This window comes from Echinops telfairi, unplaced genomic scaffold (genome assembly GCF_000313985.2).
Source record: "Echinops telfairi isolate 266 unplaced genomic scaffold, ASM31398v2 ScPeMD7_11;HRSCAF=52, whole genome shotgun sequence".
NCBI lineage: Eukaryota > Metazoa > Chordata > Mammalia > Afrosoricida > Tenrecidae > Echinops > Echinops telfairi.
In genome coordinates, this window is record NW_022103908.1 from 14,463,271 (window position 1) to 14,463,481 (window position 211).

Genomic DNA, 211 nt, shown 5'->3' on the forward strand with positions numbered 1-211 from the left:
AAACTCAAACTAAATTATACAAGCAATACTGCTGACTGACATTTACATACTTAAACACCGTCACCAAAGATATTTTGGTCTATTCTAAGTATCTTAATTCCTTGAATTAACACTAATTGAGAAGATAAAAACTGCATTTAATGCAACAAGTCTTATATTCAAGAGACCCTGGTAGAATACTGGTTTAGGTACTGGGCTGAAAATCTCAAGA